Genomic DNA, 20,890 nt, shown 5'->3' with positions numbered 1-20,890 from the left:
TCCTCATAATTTCACTGCGCACCGTCTGGATTGGACCGCCATCAAAGTACAGTTGTTTGTAACCTTCCTGAAAACTAGTCAAATTATTCCAATGATTTCAAAACAAATATTTCTGTTCCTGGATCCTTTCTCTCCACGCACCTTCTTTAATGTTTCATGCCCTCGATCGTATGCAGATCCCATATCGTCACCCGAGATTTACGCACAGGTATTAAAAATAAAATTGCATATTGCAAAAATTATACCATCATCCATGCTATTTATCACACAAAATGTATTTTAGAGTGAAAATTCAACCCAGAAGAGGCATCTTGGTGCTAATGACAGATAACAAATGGCTATTGTCAGCTAATTCAGGGGTTCTCACTTTATCAACATTGGAGCGATGAAGAACTGAGTGGGCTTGCTAGGATTCGATTGTGTAACCATGTGTTCGATCACAGACCCTTTGAGTTGCTTTATTGCTTCAAAAATGGGCTGCTCGGGTACGTAAATATGAACATCTTGGCTTGCAAATATAGACAAAGTGCAGCTTTTTTGTCAATCGGCTGAAAAACTTTCCACATACGCAAAACTAAGGCTCTCAGGAAAATAGCCAAGTCTAAATGAATGAAAACATCTTACTGCTTAGCAAAGAGAAAATTCTATATATTCGAAATGCCTGTAACTCTCATCTGCCTTCTCGACTTTTCCCAATCTCTCATTACTGTCAATGGATTTGTCCCTAGCAAGCCTTTAATCACCCTGCAATTCGTTCTTAATTTGTAAATAAATAGGAACGAGGGCCTTTGTCAACTGCATATTTCACCACTATTGAACCTACCAGTGCTGCCAGTGACAGTACCAACACAACTACTAACCATTATGCAACTAAAAAGGTGACATTTCAGACTATTCCAGGCCCTCAAAGCTGTATGGGCGGCAAATATTAGTCATTTTTAATTTGTATTGAATTAATAAACAACTGTTATTGCGTGGTATTTAAATTAGACAAACAGTGCAACCATGTAGCAGCCTATCTTAAGTGCTTGTTTTGGCAATTAAGTGCTCAAGCCGATCGCTGCAAACCACCTGTGTTGGACAGGCCACGTGAAGGGCTTGCTCCCTCCCCGCACGACCGGGCCCGAGCCCGGCTCCTCAGGTGTGACACGCAACAACCACCCGTTTCCCGTCTCATATGGGACCCCTCTCCCTGGGCATCTCCACATCATGGACCCGAATCACTACCGGCCCCCTCGCCCGGCTTGGGCGCCATCTTGGACACAGCCCCACGAGGCCGCGTGGCCTCCGATCGACCCTAACCCTGGGCCTGGCCAGGCCCCGACATCCCGGCACCACCATCCACCCAGGAGGTGAGCGGACTACTTGGCGGGTCAATGGGAGAAAGAGGTGTCGATGGCTCTCCCCCGCCAGGTGCCGATCGCCCCGGCTCCCCCGGGCACTGGCTCCACCCCCCTGCTGGGTGTCTGGACTCCCTCATCCCGGACCTCCCGACCTCCAAGTGCGAGGGTCCGGACATCAAAGGGCGCCAGACCTATAACTGGGACAGCTCCAGAGCAGGAAGGCAGTTGTATCCTGGAGTCGAGAGACGCAGTGAAGAACTCATCCTTGACGGACTACTGGCGCTGCCGTGGTCCTGCCTTGCGAACTATCGTCCTGCCTGCTGGCGCTGCCGCAACCTTCTGAAACCTTCATCGTCGTCGGGACCTGCTGGCGTGGCCGCGGACCGTTTGTAACCACCACCTTCACCGGGACCTGCTGGCTCCGCCGCGGACCGTCGCTACCTTCAACCAACCCGGGACCTGCTGGCTCCGCCGCGGCCCGTTCATCTAGAACGCCGAGCTCGAGGATTGTGAGCTATTTCATCCACCATATTGGTAACAAGACTGTCCCGCTACCCTTTTCCCAATCAAGAGACTAGAACCGAGGGGACCCCTGAGTCCAGACCTCCTTGTACCATTTCACCGTACTTAAAGAATCGCTTATAAAGAACGTTAAACCTTATCCTTGTGTGGTGTACATCTGTGGGGGGGAAGTTACTCGTCTGTACGATTGCTGGAGACGGCTCTCCCTGGAGACCTCTCCCCTTATTCTCGGCCGACCCTCCCGGTCCGTCTAACATTGGTGGCCAGCGGCGCGATCCGAATCAACGCGTAATCGTACAGAGAGTAGCTCACCCCACGACGAAACCACAATGACAACCAAAGAGAGCAGATCCACCGAGAAATTCCAGATGGAGAAATTGGAAGAGTACAGCCATCGTGAGTTGAAACAATTCTGCATTGAACTAGGTATCGCTACCACCGGTCTGAGTACCAAGGACGATTTCAAGCACGCCATTGAGTCATGGGCGGAAACCCGGGCCGTCAGACCCCCGGACCAAAATGTCGCAGCAGCAGAGAAAAACACCACGGCTCCCGATGAGCGAGGAACGGGTCTTTCGCAAAACGAAATCCAAGAACGAGAAAGAAACAGACTACATGAACTAGAAATGGCCCGGCTCAAGATGGATGGCGAACTCAAATTAGCCGAACAAAAACTGAACCTAGAACATCTACGGCTCCGAGAAGAAAGGGAAGAAAAACAGAGACAAAGAGAGCTCGAAGAGAAGAGACTGGCGTATGAACACGAGCGCAAACTAGCAGAGATAGAATTACGTAAGCAGAACAAAGAATTAGGGGTGCCCGAGCAACCGCGCACCCCAGGAGCAACAGAAATGAAAGTACATATTCCCAAGGATGTCGTTCGAGAATATTTCCGAGATGACGACATACAGCAGTGGTTCAAGGCCTACGAGATTGCTATGACCTCCCACCGGATCGATCGAAGCGACTGGGGAGCCGGTCTATGGGGGAGGTTCGTCAATGAGGGCCGCGATGCCCTGTTACAGCTCCCAGACCATCTGATGACCTCCTATGACCACATGAAAGCTACCCTCCTCACCCGCTATGGGCTCACACCCGAAATGTACCGCCAGAGGTTCCGAGACTGCACCCGGATCCCGGGTACAACTTGGGTGGAGTACGTGAACTATTTCAGCCGAGCCTTCGAGGGTTGGATCAAGGGGAGCAATGTAACGACCTACGAGCAACTCTTCAATCTCATGGTATGGGAGCATCTATCTAACAACTGCTTCGTCGAGCTCAGGCAGCACCTCCTCGACAGTAAATTGACTGATCCACGACAGCTCGCCGCCGAGGCTGACCGGTGGGAAATCACCCGAGTGGGCCGAAATGGGTCACATGAACAGAACCGGAACCACCCAGGTCAGCACCGTCCCCGAGGAGGAGGAGGGGGCCAGGGACGAGGAAGAGACAACGCCCCGGCCGCTCCCGCTACCAGCACACCACCCCCGGCCAACCGGGGCAGCACCCCGGCGCGCCCGGGGTACAGAGCCAATGTCACGTGTCACCGATGCCAGCGAGTTGGCCACTACGCAAATGACCCGAATTGTCCGCAGAGCCAGACTCCGAGACCCCGCCAGATGGCTGCCGCCGCCATGGGGGAAGAACAAATCTCCGAAGAACACGAGGAACGTGAGCAAGAACACCAAGAATGGGAACCAGCCGCCATGGTTCTAGCGTGCCTAGGGGGAAAAGACATGGTCCCGCGGGCCCCCCTACCCGCCAACACCCGAAAGTACAGTCAGTGGGTGAACATTAATGGACGCCGGGCCGAAGCCCTACGTGACACCGGGGCCAGTGTAACAGCCGTCCGCTGTCACCTGGTGACTCCAGAACAGATCCTGCCGAACGTTCTCTGCCCTGTCCGTTCAGCCGACAATTCGGAGAGTCTATGTCGGATGGCCTGCGTCCCCTTCGAGTGGGGAGGAGTCTCCGGCATGTTGAAGGTGACGGTCCGAGATGATGCCCCCGTAGACTGTCTCCTGGGAAATGATCTGGAGAGTTCCCCGTGGGCCGCCGTAGAGAGAAGAGAGCACCTGGGGATGTTGGGCCTCCCGGACTGGGCGTGCGTAACCACCCGGTCCATGGCCGCCCGTGCCATCCCCCGACCCGAAGAACCTGAATGGCCGGCACCTCCTCCCCCGGTCGCTCCAGTAGAAGACACCGACCACGCCGACCATCCGGAGCAAACCCCCGAAGGGCTCGCCCAGCTCCAGGACCTTCCCGACCTGGCTCAGTGGCGTCAGGAAGGGGGGCCCACCCAAGAACAGTTTCGTCAAGAGCAGAAGACCTGTCCCTCCCTCGAGGGACTCCGCCAACAAGCCCTCACCCAGAGCGCAGGGGATACCTCCGGAACCCATTGGGTCTATTGGGACAATGACCTGTTGTACAGCGAACAGAGAATCGCGGAGTTAGGGGCCAGTCGAGTGCTAGTGGTGCCCCTCCGCTTTAGAGACTTCTTGCTAAACCTGGCCCACGATGTCCCCCTGGCTGGTCACCTGGGTCAGGACAAAACCTACAGTCGCCTGGTGACCCACTTTTTCTGGCCCAAGATGAGGAACGACGTACTCCAGCACTGCCGGTCTTGCCCCACGTGCCAGGCCAGCGGGAAGAGCGGCCGCAAGCTTAAAGCCCCTCTGCAACCTTTCCCAGTGGTCACCACCCCGTTCGAGCGGATGGGAATAGACATTGTGGGGCCCCTGGACCCCCGTACAGCACAAGGACATCGGTTCATCCTGGTACTGGTGGACCACGCCACCCGCTACCCCGAGGCTGTTCCCCTGCGAACTGTGACAGCCCCGGTGGTTGGCCGGGCCTTGATGGGGATCTTCTCCCGGGTGGGCTTCCCCCGAGAAGTCGTCAGCGACAGAGGAACAAACTTTATTTCAAAATACATGAAATCCCTCTGGCAACAGTGTGGGGTCACCTACCGATTCACGACCCCCTACCACCCTCAAGGAAACGGACTAGTTGAGCGGTTCAACCGCACGCTCAAAGGGATGATTGGGGGGTTGGAAGAGCCCCTCCGTCGCCAGTGGGATGTGCTACTGCCGTGCCTCCTCTTTGCCTATCGAGAAGTCCCCCAGAAGTCCCTCGGCTTCAGCCCGTTGGAACTCTTATATGGACACCCTGTGCGGGGGCCTGCTCAGCCTAGTCAAAGAAGGTTGGGAAATGCCCCCTCTGAAGAACCCTCCAGATGTTTTCAAGTACCTCCTGACCCTACGCAACCAGACCAGACGGTTCAGAGAGATGGCTAAAGCAAACTTGGAGGCCAGTCAGGAAGACATGAAAAGGTGGTACGAAAGGAGGTGACCAAGATGCTCACGCTCGGGGTCATCGAGCCCTCAGACCGCCCCTGGGCCAGCCCAGTGGTACTGGTCCCCAAAGCGGCCGCCCCCGGCACCACTCCTGAGCTCCGGTTCTGCGTCGACTACCGGGGCCTGAATGCGGTCACCAGAACCGACGCACATCCCATTCCCCGAGAAGATGAACTAATCGACCGCATGGGAGCTGCCCGCTACCTCAGCATCTTCGACCTGACAGCGGGCTACTGGCAGATCGGGCTCACACCCCGGGCCCAAGAACGATCTGCCTTCTCCACCCCTGATGGCCACTACCACTTCAAGGTCATGCCATTCGGCATGAAGAATGCTCCAGCAACATTCCAGCGGCTAGTAAATCAAGTCCTGGCGGGACTCGAAGAATTCAGCGCCGCCTATCTGGACGATATCGCTGTGTACAGCCGCCACTGGTCCGACCACCTCAACCACCTCCGAGAGGTTCTGCAGGCCCTCCAACGAGCCGGCCTCACGATCAAGGCCAGCAAATGTCAAATTGGCCAGGGGTCCGTGACCTACCTCGGGCACCAGGTGGGAAGCGGTCTGGTGGCCCCGCTGCAACTCAAAATCGCTGCCATCCAGTCGTGGCAGCCCCCCATCACCCAGACCGAGGTCCGCGCCTTCTTGGGGCTCACAGGCTACTACCGGCGGTTCGTGAGGGACTATGGCAACATTGTGGGGCCCCTCACGGAACTCACATCCAAAAACCAACCAAAGAAAGTCAACTGGACCCCAGACTGTCAAGCGGCCTTCGAGAAGCTGAAGGCCGCCATGTGCTCCGCCCCTGTGCTCCAGGCCCCGACTACAGTCGGGAATTTATCGTCCAAACGGACGCCTCCGACCACGGCATTGGGGCAGTCCTGTCCCAGCTGAACCCCGAAGGACTTGACCAACCAGTGGCCTTCATCAGCAGACGTCTCCTGGCCCGAGAGCAATGCTGGAGCACCATCGAGAGGGAGGCCTTCGCAGTGGTGTGGGCCCTCAAAAAGCTCCGGCCTTATCTCTTCGGTACCCACTTCCGGGTACAGACCGATCATCGGCCCCTGCAATGGCTAATGCAGATGCGGGGGGAGAACCCAAAACTATTGCGTTGGTCCATCTCCCTGCAGGGGATGGACTTCACAGTGGAACATCGGCCCGGACAGGATCACGCCAACGCAGATGGCCTGTCCCGCTTTTTCCGCCTCGACGAGGAGAGTCCCCAAGAGGATGGGTGACTCTCCCCGCCTTCAGCTGGGGGGGACGCATGTTGGACAGGCCACGTGAAGGGCTTGCTCCCTCCCCGCACGACCGGGCCCGAGCCCGGCTCCTCAGGTGTGACACGTAACAACCACCCGTTTCCCGTCTCATATGGGACCCCTGTCCCTGGGCATCTCCACATCATGGACCCGAATCACTACCGGCCCCCTCGCCCGGCTTGGGCGCCATCTTGGACACAGCCCCACGAGGCCGCGTGGCCTCCGATCGACCCTAACCCTGGGCCTGGCCAGGCCCCGACATCCCGGCACCACCTTCCACCCAGGAGGTGAGCGGACTACTTGGCGGGTCAATGGGAGAAAGAGGTGTCGATGGCTCTCCCCCGCCAGGTGCCGATCGCCCCGGCTCCCCCGGGCACTGGCTCCACCCCCCTGCTGGGTGTCTGGACTCCCTCATCCCGGACCTCCCGACCTCCAAGTGCGAGGGTCCGGACATCAAAGGGCGCCAGACCTATAACTGGGACAGCTCCAGAGCAGGAAGGCAGTTGTATCCTGGAGTCGAGAGACGCAGTGAAGAACTCATCCTTGACGGACTACTGGCGCTGCCGTGGTCCTGCCTTGCGAACTATCGTCCTGCCTGCTGGCGCTGCCGCAACCTTCTGAAACCTTCATCGTCGTCGGGACCTGCTGGCGTGGCCGCGGACCGTTTGTAACCACCACCTTCACCGGGACCTGCTGGCTCCGCCGCGGACCGTCGCTACCTTCAACCAACCCGGGACCTGCTGGCTCCGCCGCGGCCCGTTCATCTAGAACGCCGAGCTCGAGGATTGTGAGCTATTTCATCCACCAGATTGGTAACAAGACTGTCCCGCTACCCTTTTCCCAATCAAGAGACTAGAACCGAGGGGACCCCTGAGTCCAGACCTCCTTGTACCATTTCACCGTACTTAAAGAATCGCTTATAAAGAACGTTAAACCTTATCCTTGTGTGGTGTACATCTGTGGGGGGGAAGTTACTCGTCTGTACGATTGCTGGAGACGGCTCTCCCTGGAGACCTCTCCCCTTATTCTTGGCCGACCCTCCCGGTCCGTCTAACAACCTGCACAAATTAAGCACTGCCTGCAACTTATCTGCAGGTGTCAAAACCGCATTCCCTCTACAAGCCTAGCCCCCTGAAGCAGAGATGCTCACTGGGCAACCCAAATCCTACAATCAAGTAACACCTTGCCAGCCAGGCACTTACCCAGTAACCCAGAAAAGTATCATGCAGCCTAACCAGCCAGTGTGAGACCCACTCACTCAGACCTACAATTGAGCCAATCGTTAGGCAACCAAACCAGTCATTCTACAATTACTCATTTACTGGATAATAAAGTCACTCCCCCTGCAAACCCAGGCTAATATTTATGAAGCCTTTGCATTGCCCTTGCATCATGCACGGTGGGACAAGGACACATTCAAAGGCTTCAGCAATATTTACAGTCACACAAGGCCCGGTTTGAGTGTCCTTGTGTGACGTTGTGAAGAAATGTGACTTGCACTGAGTTATGTTACATTTCAACTTGGGAGGCGTTTATGTGTAGCACCCATGCATCTTGGCACATTCCCAGATTTACAAAGTCGTGTATTGCAGGGAATGGATAAAAAATGCTATGCCTTCCTAAGTGAGGCGTAATGTGATGAAATATCTTTCTTCTTCCTCGTTATTTCCTCTTTCCACATGTGCTGCACTCTGCAGCACACTAGAAAGAGGAGATGCCTCTAAGGATTGTTTATGTGCAGGAAGGCGTTCCTTCCTGAATAAAAACAATCTTGCCTGTAACGCAGTCACCCTTGTACTATGGTGAATGTGTGCCTGCATTGGCGTAAGGCTGCACACAGTGTGCCAGCGCTAGGAGGCAGCAAAAATGCGTCATATCTTAGTGGATATGATGTATATCTGGTCTTTCCCTTTTTTGCAACACAGTGCAGCAATTTTGCTTTGCGTCCTGTGTTGCATGAAAAGATACTAAATCCCCCCCTCCCCGATTTCTTACTGTTCCATCCAGATAATCATTGTGCAACCCTGCCAGTAACTCTAGATGCAAGCCATACACCCTGCTGACTGCTATCCAGCTTAAAATATACCACAAAGCCTACCCACTTAGCCTATGTTCTGGCTAGGCCTAGCCTGATTTTTTGTGGGTGGGGTTTGCGGGACATGTTTAAACTCTGGTGATATTCGGGTGATTCAGCGGGACTGTGGATCTCTTGTGCATTCAATGTCAGACATCAATGTTGTTCAGAGAGATCCTAGGGGATTTTAGGCAGCCCGCGGACACAATTAAGGAGGGATTCTAGTTGCATCAACCCAGACTTGCACTGCACTGTGGTGTAATAAGTGAGAATGTGGGAAAGGACAAAAGAGTAAAATGAAAAGTCTGAGAATGTGATCCGTAATGCTACACGGTAATACAGACCTGTTATTGCAGTATTCCAGAGACAGACCTGCTGCATAACTAAAAATAATCCATGAAATTAAATTAAAAAAGTTAACTCTGAATACTGTAATAATATGATACAGCAGTATAATGTAAGGAGTAGTGTAGGAGTGAATAAGTCTAGTCTAGTCTGGATATTTATATTGCGCAGACATATCACATCCCAAGAGGGAGTCTCATGGCAACACAGGGGCTTGGCTCTGTGTGTCAGGTCCCAGCTACTTGCTGGCTGGTGGTGTGATCTTGGTCATTTAAATTATTCATCTGAGTAATGTTGAATCAGTCATGTAATAGGAGTAATGCAACCTTGGGTATCTCTATTGTGTAATACCTCCTAAATTGTCAGATCTGTGTGACCTGGGGGATAACTGTGCTTCTGAGGTCCAAACTAGCATTTGCATAAACTGCCTATGACTCCACATTATGGATATGGCAGATGACACAAGATATTCTCAGAAGAATGCCTGAAAAGATGAAACTGGCAATTGTCTTTCGAAATTGCTTTACTTTGCTTGCTCTAGAACCCTTATAAGCCAGAAAGGAGGAGAGCCTCTACTAAGTTTTGGAAGCAATTTCATTTCAGTGTTAAAACTTTGACAAAATGAATAATGCCTCTTGTAGTTTATTGCAGATTATTCCCCAACTATATCTTTAAAGAACAGAGTCCATATGTGCATATATTTTTCAGAGAGTAATATCTCTCTTTAGGCAAATGATATATCCTATTCCACAACAAATCTTATAAGAGTTTATCTGGCGATTTGCAGGTACGTGCCAGCCTCATCTTGCAAGAACTGTTATATAGGATTAGTGGTTGGCTATATTGTGTTATAAGTGTCAGGTATGGTTCAAGCACCCATGAGCATCTCAAAAGAGTTGAGGGGTAATTGTACGTTATTGATATTTTTAATATGAGAAAGCCTTCCATTTCAAAGTGTATGCTGAATTCCATGTGCCCACCTAAGGCCCTGTCACAGATAGGGTGCACTTTTCCTGTTTACGCCACAACGTAAATTAAGGCAGGGGCGCTGGGTTCAAACTGGGCAAGTGCCACCTGTTAAGAAGAAGGTGCTGCCCTCATGACATTCGTGAACTCGTGCTTTCCCCAGGGCAGTACATTCAAGAGAAATATGGAGCAGCTGTTTAAAAGCAGCTCTGTGTTATTCTGTGCAGGTGGCAATCCACCTGCTTTTTCAAGAGGGGAGAGAGAGCCCCTTGCAGGCTGATGCAGCCACTGCACCTGCATGCAAGGGGATATCTGAGGGGTCCATGTGACCCTCTTTTTCCCTCTAGAGAACGGACTTTAGGAGGCGCACTGAGAGTGCTCTGCCTTTTTGAGACATTTTTACCTCTGCACTCATGTTGGTAGTATGAAAAAAGAACAAATGATGTACGGAATTCTGAACAAATCAAACATTCACCCCTAGTCACAGATCTGGGTTTAATCCATATTTTCTTTGCTCACCGCGCCACACCACTTTGGACCCAGCCATATCAAAATCAGTTGTGACCCTGCTCCCATGGGAACAGTCCAACCCAAACTGCCAGACCAGACCCATCCTGGACCGGAAACAAGCATTTTGGGACTTGTTTCGGGGTATCACCCCTCATCAGCCAGGCTAGCTTGAATCCAGTGGCACAGTAAGCACTGTGCCCCTGCCTGGGCATACCTTTCCCATTTAGGGTGACAAGAGCAAAAAGAACAAATGATGGGCATAATGCTGAACACATCAAACATTCACCCCCAGTTACAGATCTGGTTTTCTTCCATGGTTTTCTATCTCACTAAACCACCCCAGTTAGGGACCAGCCATGTGCAAATCAGTCTTGAACCTGCTCCTCATGAGAACAGTACAACTCAAACTGCAGAGGTAGGTCCTCCCTGAACCTGAACACAAGCAACCCAGTGCCGGTTTCACCATAGTTATGGGTGGCGTGTTTGTCATTTTTCAACATTCCGTCCAGCATTTGTTCTTTTTGCATTTGTTGCCCTAGGTGGAACGGGTATTTCCAGACGTGGGTCCAATGCGCACCCTGCCACTGGAGTCAAGCTCTCCTGGCTGAAGTGGGGTGGGAATCCCTGAGAAAGGTCCTAGGATGCTTGTTTTCTGGTTTGGAGAGGACTTGGTCAGCAGTTCAGGCTGGACTGTTGCCATGGGAGGCAGGGTTAAGACTGTCAAGTCAAGTCAAACAAACTTTATTCGGCCACATTTTGACTATGAAAGCACATATACACAAACCATGATTAGAAGACTAAAAAATCATACATTTCATCATACAGAATAAATCTAAAAACTCATGTGCGCTAATCTTACATTGGTCTTTAAAACCCTCAGATATTGGTCTGCCCATACGAAATAAAGAACTACGGATCCATTGGCCTTATTAAGGTGCATTTATGACATGTCTTCCTAAAACCATGATCGCTGTTGCCTCATGTTTATTGCATAGTCAAGTTTTTTCTACTCTGCAATGCCCCTGCTAAAAAGCTTGCCACCCCAAAACATATAGTAGGTGAAGACAGCATTTGCAGGCAGGTATATCAAAGCAGGCCTCACTTTGCAAAGTGAGAATGTTTAAAAAGTTGTCAAATATATCTACTCTGAAGATCATTATAAAAGACACAAAAACACATGAAATGTAAAAGGTTGTGTTCTCAAAAGTCATCACTGGTACAGGGCTTTGGGACCGTAGTTTAGAAAAGCACTTTGGGAACATAAGACATCAGTGAATACAATTAAACCTGAAACTTATTAAAAGAAAGTGATGTTACGGGTTATTTACATATGACCAGAAAGTTTGCTCTAGGGGCCCAGAGATCAGTAATGAGTATTGTCTTATAGTTGTTTTTTTAGTTTGATATATTCCATTTCTGCCACCCTCCTTTCTAAAAATTGTTTTTTAATAGCTTTCAACTCTCCGCGGTACATCTTTCTTGGATGTATAAAAAGATCAGAACACCCTAAATTAGCTAGTTGCTTAGAGACGTAAGCTAACCAATGTACCTCAGCAGACCTATCCAGCCTCATGCAATTTTTTAATATACATTGGTTCAAGGTAGTCGTGGGGCTCAACCATGTTTTTAACACCATGTGCGCTAGCGGAATTCCGCTTGCACGCTGGGTTTTGCGGAAACGCACTTTACGTGACGAGCTGGGCTCGTCATCAGCGTGCGAGGAGGCTACGCCATGACGAGCCCAGCTCGTCATCAGCGTCGAAGGGGTTAACCACCAAATTAGAGGAGCCACTGCTATCTGATCAGATGTATAGCCCTGTCCTAGTTCTTCCTGCACCGTAAAAGAATGGTGTACTGTGGGGAACTACTAGAAGCTTCCGCAGATATTTTCTTTCTGTCACTTGCAGATCACTGGACTCTTTGTAGACCCATACTTCGCTACCATATGTGGCCATTGGTAAACATTTCTCATTGTAGATCTTTAGAAGTGGGCACAAAGGTTTGCTCCCCAATCTCTTAGAAAAGGCCAAGTTAGCTCCAACTGTCCTGAAGAGGGTATTTTGCTTGAGAGCTTGTTGCACCACCCAAGCCCCCTTTTCCTCAAACAAAAGCCCCAGATACGGGAATGTAGCAACATTTGTCAGTTCCCCACCTTTACATACCAGTGTGCACTTTTCACATTTTGGATTACCGGACATGGATGCATGATTTAGAAAAATGTATTGACAGGTCGAGTGAGGTCATAAAATGAATTAAAGCATTTACAAGCCATTTTAAACCTAACGGTGTCCTAGCTAACAAAACAGCATCATGTGTGTAAAAGAGCAGGCATAGATTTACCACTTGCTATAGGGACGCCGTTACTAGCAGTTTCTAGAGCAGCCCCTAGGTTATTAATATATAGAGTAAACAAAACAGGGGCCAAAATGCACCCCTGCCTCACTCCTCCGTTCACAACCCAGGATTTTGTAAGGCAGCCGTTTTCGTTAATTCTGACAGAGGCAGTCAGGTTTAAATGATACCAGTGTAAAAATGCTACCAAATTGGCATCCATTTCATAATCTAATAATATGGGCCATAGTTTGGACCTATTCACTCGGTTAAAGTCAGATGTTAAATCTATAAATGCCATTACCATGCAGTCCTTTTTAGCAAGTGTATATTTGCGGGTCAGTATAAGCAGGTATATATAGTGGTCCACAGTTCCCATGCCTTTCCTAAAACCATATTGTAGTTTGGAGATTACAATTGTGGCTTCAAGCCATGTTTGTAGTCGGTCTAAAATCCCCTTCCCTAAGATTTTAGTGGATGAATCTAGTAATAAATTTGGACGGTAACATGTAGGATCATCCCTAGAACCTTTTTAAAAAATGGGTAGGATAACCGCAGTTGACCATGAAAGAGGAAGATCACCTACTGCTGCTGCGTTAACAATATTTACTAAAATCATTGCTCAAGTCCCCGGGTTGGTTTTAATAGAGGTCCGCAGGAATCCCATCTGGCCTAGGTGCCTTTCGACTAGCAGTCCATGATTGCTTTCTGTACCTCATCTACCCAAAGGTTAACAGGTCCATCCCTATACTGGGTGCCGAATTAGTACTTTGATTCTCATGACCTACTCCATTGTAGATTTGTTCAAAATGGCTGACCCATCTATTGGCGGGGATGACACAATTTGTACTCGCTGCGAGCTGTATTGAAAAAAGGGACTATTTACAACGTTCCAGAATTTTATACCGTTGCTCAGAACACAGAACTGATTTAGGTCCAGCCATGCCTGCTCCAGAATCTTATCCTTTCTATGGGTTATATACTGTCCTACATACCAGGACCATTTCTAAAATCCTTGGCTTTAATTTTAGGGCAAGCATAAGAGCCTTATGGGCTTTAGAACAATCTGTATCAAACCATTTTTCTTTTTTAAAATCCCCCGTACTTCGCCTCCCAGTTAAATTACCTGCAATTCGCTTTGTAAAGTTAACAAAGGCCTCTATAACCACACTGGCATCTGAAAAGTCATCCAGACACACTTCAATATCCTCTTTACCCTCCTTATATAACTTGCCTAAGAAGGTTTCTGGGATTATCTTTTCCCATCTTATTTTAGGAGCCTGGTCTGTTGGTTTGAAATAGTTGTTTGCCAAACTCTTTATTTCGCCCTCATGGAAAGCCGACTCCCCTCTCATATCAGCAATTAACGGGCTGTGGTCACTATAGCAACTCAATGTAAGGTTTACTTTTAATACTTCAGTCAACAGAGGGGCAGATGCCATAATGAAATCTATAGTCAAATCACATCCCCTTCCAATGAAAGATGGCACTGAGCCTGTCTCCCCCGAATGTTCAAGACAATATAAATTATTTATTGAAAGTAAGCTCTCTAACCGAAACCTTGGGCAGAGTGTTCAAAGTGGCTTGAAGAAGCCATGATGTCCCCAGAACTCCTACCTCTGGCACAATTACAAGGACAGAGATGTAAATTAAAATCTCCCATTATGATAACCTCAAAATAGAAACTACTCTCCTTTCCATATTGCTCCCCAAAACCCTCTAGAGATGCAATATGTTCGTTATCACTATCCCTGCAAAAGGAGCTATAAAAAGTCATTATTACCAGGGTTGCACACTTTGCAAACATTAATTCTATAGGTAGCACATGGGGAGAAGAACAAAATAGCCTTTTCATGGTGCAGGATAGTTTAAGCGATATCAAGGTAAGCAGGCCAGCCTTCATGCATCCTGCAATGGAGGGTAAAGCAGCTTCATAAAAAGGAGTAAAACCATCTAAGATAAACAATTCAGACATGTCCCAGGTTTTTTGTAGTGTGATAATATGACAGGGCCTTATTTTGTCTGGCCATGGCTCCTCGTCTTTCTTTGCCCTTAGATCCGCAATGTTCCAAGAGAAATAACCTAATTTTCAATGGACCATTTTTATTGGATGCAGACCTCAGATCAATGTTTGTGGCCACCCCAGAACATTGGGAGAACCTTCAGGGTTCCTCACTCTCAAGTTCTCCGTTTTGTCAATCAATACTACCTAGATCTCTCAATGGGGCAAATCTATTTTCAAGAGAGATAGTTGTTTTATAAATGAGAGTTGTAGTGGCCTTACTGATATGGGTCTTTGGTGCAGTACCCCTGAGTAATAAAAGAAATGAAGCGGAAGAATGTTAATTCCAGTATTATCATCATTTCTGTAGTGGCTATGAATCATGACATTTGTATGTATTATGCTGGTTAGGTTAACTATTATGCAATCACCTTCTCTGTCTTTTTCTACCGTGGTTCCAACCCACTCTTCTCGCCATGATGACCTCGGATGATAAGTGATGACCATTCACTAATGAAGTATCCAGCCAGTGGGTCACTTTATAGATCAGATCTATTGTGGACTCCTTTGAACCCTGATTAACTTGGGGAACACCCGTCATGACTGCCACTAAGGGTGCCGACTTCTGGGGTAACTCAACAATATCATCTCTTGCTACTGTGTCTGGGGGTGGATAGGGAAGATTTATGCCTTGTACTTTTTGCCTTAGATTAATTCGAGGGCATGATTTTTTCATAGTCATAGATTTTCTTGATGCCACGTCATCCCTGTTATGACGAAGAATGCACTGATGGCTATTCACGTGAGTGCCCTCCTGTAGTTGAAGTATATTAGCTTGCTCTGACTCGCTGCTACTTTTCATACTCTATGGCCTCACGCCTGCTTGGTAGGGAGGTTGAGGGGCGCAGAATCGCCGAGGCACTGAGATTTGCATATGACTGGGTCCAAACTGGAATGGCGCAGTGAGCCAAAAAAGATAGATTTAGGCCCAGATCTCTCTACTGGGGTTGAGTGTTTGAGATTGTTCAGCATTCTGCCCGTCATTTGTTCTTTTTGCACATGTTGGTGCGGGACCAGTGGCAAAGAGATTCATTTGCATGGGGCCACACCCCCATGCAGATGAGGGTATACCCTTGCTCGATAGTGCGTCAGCACTATCTGTATTACAGAAAGGGTTGCACAAGTAAGTGTCAGTGGCCCCATTCTGTAATACCAAAGTGCCCCATGGGCACACAAAGCAGGTGCAAACGTTCTTTGTGCTCCGGAGCACTTCTGCAATACATCCAAAGGTATGTATAATGCTGCCTAGTCAAGGACCATCTGCCAATTTTCTGTGTTCTTGGATAGAAAGTTTAATAGGTCTATATGATCGGGTGAAGACTGAAGACTGGTAGAACTTCGTTGAAGGCCTAAGAAGTTTCGTTTGCCTACCCAACCGATTCACCACACCTCACCAATATGGAGGGGAAGCCTGGCTTTTGGCAGTGTTCTTTCTCCACTGTCATCAGCATTAAGGAAACATGATAGTCATTGTGAATTTGCTTATCCAAGCTTTCACAAGTCCCTCAGGGAATTCCTGCGAGTGGGGAAAAGAGACAGTGAGCAGCATCACAGAAAAACAATCATTGACAATGTAATAGGTCTTGCATTTGCGAGAGTTTAAGCTATTGGCACTGTAAATGAGAATGTCTTTTATTTATCTAATTTGATAATTAACACGTAAAAAAATACATTGTCATTCACAATGCCAACAGCTCAAACTCTTGTAAATGCGAGACCTATTTCACTTCAAAGAAACAGCCTACATTGTCCTGAGCTGCTTGGAAAATGGAAGCGCGCATGGCGCGCTGAATGTTTCAGGAAAGCATGTCATGCCTGCAGTAGGGGAAATCCATTAAAGAAAATTGTGCTTACAAACTAAATAACACATACCCTGTAACAACAGAAGTAAAAGGGGCAGTCCTCATGGGAGGTTACAAATGAAGACAAGACGGTTCTAAGGAGGGACTAACAGGCCTATTAACGAATCAGACACCGGCATTTACAAAGGACAATGACACAAGCCAATGAAAAATATGGGTGGAGTTTCAAGTCCATACTCGAATACAGCATGCCTTGCAGAGCAGCGCATGTGCTGCCCATGCTCGACCTAAAAACGCAAGAGACTTATAAGTAGGTGCACTTTAGGCCCTGCACCACAGAGGGAATACTCCTTCTGCAGGGTATGTCCCCTTTCTAGCTGATAACTGATTTACATTTTTTAAAGTTTATCAGCTTCTTAGTTCATAAAGATGGTACCGTTTATAAAAATCTTTAGTTTTGCATGGGAAACAGCTTTTCCATCTCACCCATCTATGCTACAAGAAGCCTAATGCAGTTGGTGTGAGGCACTGCCTCGACAGCATTGTAAAGCTATTTTTTTTTCTTCAAAATTGGATATTTGCGATTACCAATAATTATAAGTATTTTTAGAGCAAGTGGAAGTACATGACTTGGTTAAACTGCACAAGAAGCGAGAGATAGCGGCATGCTTTGATTTACTGTAATCCTGATTGCGCTGATCTAAATTTCTTCAAGGCAGAGGTTCCTTGGCCGCGGTGTTTAAAGTGTTAACCGTAGCCAGACAGATTACAGGAGCTCATCACACTCAGAAGTAATCCAGCTCTTAAATCTAGGGATTCTGCGCACCACGCGCTGCCCGAGAGGTCGAGGAAGAGGCTTACCGGGGGCAACAGACACAAGATCACTTTAAATCCATTAGTCACCTGTCCCTGTCTCACCTCATTAGGTTGAACTGATACATCACAGACGGAAATCGGACACATTCTGGCAGGATGATCAGCAGCCTCGAAAAACAAATGCAGACCAAACCCACCAGGACGAAAAACAAGCAAGCACCACATCCTGCATTAAATGGACGGGGGAAGGGGGGGGGGGGGGGGGAGTCCGTTTGCATATTAAATTTCCGCATAAAGGACTACAAAATATATCTATGTCTTCGGAACTTCACCTATTTCACCATTGTTTATGTTTAAAGAAATATAAGTTCATAACCTCATAAATTAAGTTACTTTTAAAGATTCTATCTTAAACTCTGTCGGCCTGATTTAAATTAATTGGAAATATACCCACCTCACAATGCTAACAAAATTAGCATTTGCTGGTTAGGAAACTAACAGAAGCCTTGTCTTGGTTTATTTAATATAAGGTGTCATAAACTGAGGTTCTACCACCCTTGGATAAGGAATGATCATACGACCTGATATCTACACAGTCCAGGAAAATATTTATTTTTTTATACAGAAAGTTTTTAGCAAAAAGGTTACACCCTCTGACTCTCAAACCGATTCCTGAAAATGTCCCTCTCCTCTATCCAGACCGCACAGCCCTCAACGTACAGCTGGGGCATATTATCAAGAACTGCATTGAAAATTATGACCGATTTAGCGGCAGAAAACTGTCGCTAAAGCGGGGATAATGGGCTTGATAACATGCCCTTGAGAATTCCAATAAAGTCCATGTTCTGGTGTGAACCTGGGCTTCTATTGGAATTCTCCAGGGCATATTATCAAGCCCATTATCGCCGCTTTAGGGGCAGTTTTCTGCCGCTAAACCGGCGATAATTTTAACACCGTCCTTGAGAATATGCCCCAGCTGTTTGTAACCTTCCGAAAATGAGACAAATTATTTTGTGGAAAAGAAACAACCTGATGATTTGTAAACAAGTATTTCTGTTTCTGATTCAATTAATCAATCATTTGTAAAGCACGCTACATACCTGCACGGGTCTCAAGGCACCTTCTTTAATGTTGTCTGCGATCTATCGGATGTACATCTCCCACAGGTACTAGAGATTTCTACACTGAAAATACAATGACAAAATAAATAATAATAACACCATGCAAGCTATTTATTATAAGAGGAGTATTTTACAGGGTATATATTGCCCCCAAGGAGGTCTGTTGACCGATAAGAAATGTATATAGTTACTCTACTCAAAGGTACTCATTTTATCGATGATTGCAAAGAAGAAAGGCCGGGTGGACTTGCTGGGATTTGGATCTGTGACCCATGTGTTCAATCACTGACCCTCTGAATTGATGTATTCATCAAAAAATCTGCCTGTTAAGGGAATATGAAAACCTTCAGGAGATGGCCTGTAAATTTAGACTGATGAAGTGCAGTTCTTCGTCAATCTTCCTGAAAATTGTTCCAAAAACATACTCAAAATTAATGTTCTCCTTCCTCAACAAACCGAAAACAGATTCTGTAATCTTCGGATCCGAAGTAGCCCTCATCTATGCCATCGACGTGTCTCAACTCTAACATTATAGCCAAAGTCTTTCTCACTAGGACCAGCCAAGATTTAGTGGTTCTGGATCCCCTAGCGTCATATGATTCCATATCAAGCAGGTAATCATTCTGCTACTCATCCACTCCTCACATAACCCTGACATTCAGTATGAAAGTAATTCACTCTGAAACCTAGACACTTGGTCTACATGCCAAATCCAATAAACAAGCAACACTCTCTGCAGCCAGGTACTTATCAGTAACTCAGCAAAGTGCAGTGGAACCTAGGTAGCCACCATGTGACCCAGACCTAATGGTAAACAACCTTTAGTGCGCGGCTGCTGGTGCGCATACCAATGCTTTTCAAATGTTACTACACTTGCGATGTTACAAGGCGTACCATTAGTACGCAAGTTGTTACATCGCAAGCAGCGTTACAACTCATGCGTCGCAATGGTATGCGCTATCCACATTTCTGTTCGGAATGCGTTTCCGTTTCCAAACAACGACGTGCAGATCTGACGTCGCTGGAAGCCGGAGAAGAGAGGAACCATGGAGGAGAGAGAGGTAAGTGTACTTTTTTGGGGCGTGTAGGGGTAGTCCTTAAGGTTGTAGGATTGTGTTTGAATAGTGAGGAGTAGTGTATTTGAGTTTAGGGTAGTGTCGGGGGTCATGCAGGGTAGTGTTTCAGTGTAGGGACCGGACTGCGGGTAGGGGCAGGGTCATGCTGGGGGTAGTGTTTTAGGGTTTTATGGTAGTGTTGTGGGATTAGTGTAGTGTAGGGTAGTGTTTTAGGGTTTGGGGTAGTGTTGGGGTGTCGTGCAGGGTAGTGTTTGGGAGTAGGGACAGGACTGAGGGTCGGGGGAGGGTTGTGCATTTGGTAGTGTTTTAGGGTTTAGGGTAGTGTTGTGATGTTTGTGTAGTGTGGGGTAGTGTTTATGGTTTAGGGTAGTTGTGGGGTGTCGTGCAGGGTACTATTAAAGTTTAGGGAGCGGACTGGGGGAAGGGTGAGGGTCATGCAGGGGGTAGTGTTTTAGGGTTTAGGGTAGTGGTGTGGTGATTGTGTAGTGTAGGGTAGTGTTTATGGTTTAGGGTAGTGTTCGGGTGTCGTGCAGGGTAGTGCTGTAGTGTAGGGAGCGGACTGGGGGAAGGGTGAGGGTCATGCAGGGGGTAGTGTTTTAGGGTTTAGGGTAGTGGTGTGGTGTTTGTGTAGTGTAGGATAGTGATTTAGGGTAGTGTCGGGGTTGTGAAGTGTAGTGTTAGAGTGGAGGGTCGAGGAAGGGGGAAGCTCGTGTAGGGGGTAGTGTATTAGGGTTTAGGCTAGTGTAGTGGTGTTTAAGTAGTGTAGGGTAGTGTAGTGTAAGCATGATTTTGGTGCAATGTTTTTAATTAGCATAAACCATAGTACATTTATAACCATTTGCGTTATAAATGCATGCACAGTTAACGCTTGCAAAGTAATGGTTTATGCTAAGTAAAAACATTGTACTAAAAGCATGCATAGTAATGGTATGCGAAGTATCGACATACATTCGTCCCTAACACCTACAAGGGAGCCACTCCTCATATAACCTTGTCATTTACTATGAAAGTCACTCACCCTGAAACCCATACACTAACTGGGGAAACCAAACCAAGCCAAGCAAGCAACACTCTGTGCAGCCAGTAAGGTATTCAGTACCTCAGCAACGCACCTTTAAAGCTAGCTAGCCACCCCATAACCCAGCCACTCATCCTTTTGAGGGAGCCACTCAACATGCAACCCAACCAGTAATCCTATAATGGCTCATTCACTGTGTCATCCAGTCACTCCCTCTGCAAACCCAATCTCTTAATGTTGGATCCGGTCACTCATTGTTCAACTTAGTCAGTGACCGTGGAGGAAAGCC

The sequence above is a fragment of the Lissotriton vulgaris genome, chromosome 7, assembly GCF_964263255.1.
Source record: "Lissotriton vulgaris chromosome 7, aLisVul1.2, whole genome shotgun sequence".
NCBI lineage: Eukaryota > Metazoa > Chordata > Amphibia > Caudata > Salamandridae > Lissotriton > Lissotriton vulgaris.
The sequence above is the reverse complement of the archived record's forward strand: the minus strand, read 5'-3'. Positions refer to the sequence as shown.